This window comes from Triticum urartu, chromosome 2, assembly GCF_003073215.2.
Source record: "Triticum urartu cultivar G1812 chromosome 2, Tu2.1, whole genome shotgun sequence".
NCBI lineage: Eukaryota > Viridiplantae > Streptophyta > Magnoliopsida > Poales > Poaceae > Triticum > Triticum urartu.
The window spans coordinates 671,380,797-671,382,075 of NC_053023.1; positions in this window are offsets into that span (position 1 = coordinate 671,380,797).

A 1,279-nucleotide genomic window follows, 5' to 3' on the forward strand; every position below is an offset into this window, starting at 1 on the left:
TGGTGAGCATTACACGGACTGGGTCCGTAACTTGAGGATTATCCTCATTGCTGCACAGAAGAATTACGTCCTGGAAGCACCGCTGGGTGCCAGGCCTGCTGCTGGAGCAACCAGATGTTATGAACGTCTGGCAGAGCAAAGCTGATGACTACTCGATAGTTCAGTGTGCCATGCTTTACGGCTTAGAATCGGGACTTCAACGACGTTTTGAACGTCATGGAGCATATGAGATGTTCCAGGAGTTGAAGTTAATATTTCAAGCAAATGCCCGGATTGAGAGATATGAAGTCTCCAATAAGTTCTATAGCTGCAAGATGGAGGAGAACAGTTCTGTCAGTGAGCATATACTCAAAATGTCTGGGTATAATAATCACTTGATTCAATTGGGAGTTAATCTTCCAGATGATTGCGTCATTGACAGAATTCTCCAATCACTGCCACCAAGCTACAAGAGCTTCGTGATGAACTATAATATGCAAGGGATGAATAAGACTATTCCCGAGCTCTTCGCAATGCTGAAAGCTGCGGAGGTAGAAATCAAGAAGGAGCATCAAGTGTTGATGGTCAACAAGACCACTAGTTTCAAGAAAAAGGGCAAAGGGAAGAAGAAGGGGAACTTCAAGAAGAACAGCAAGCAAGTTGCTGCTCAAGAGAAGAAACCCAAATCTGGACCTAAGCCTGAAACTGAGTGCTTCTACTGCAAGCAGACTGGTCACTGGAAGCGGAACTGCCCCAAGTATTTGGCGGATAAGAAGGATGGCAAGGTGAACAAAGGTATATGTGATATACATGTTATTGATGTGTACCTTACTAGAGCTCGCAGTAGCACCTGGGTATTTGATACTGGTTCTGTTGCTAATATTTGCAACTCGAAACAGGGACTACGGAATAAGCGGGCACTGGCAAAGGACGAGGTGACGATGCGCGTGGGAAACGGTTCCAAAGTCGATGTGATCGCGGTCGGCACGCTACCTCTACATCTACCTTCGGGATTAATATTAGACCTAAATAATTGTTATTTGGTGCCAGCGTTGAGCATGAACATTATATCTGGATCTTGTTTAATGCGAGACGGTTATTCATTTAAATCAGAGAATAATGGTTGTTCTATTTATATGAGTAATATCTTTTATGGTCATGCACCCTTGAAGAGTGGTCTATTTTTGATGAATCTCGATAGTAGTGATACACATATTCATAATGTTGAACCAAAAGATGCAGAGTTGATAATGATAGTGCAACTTATTTGTGGCACTGCCGTTTAGGTATTGGTATAAAG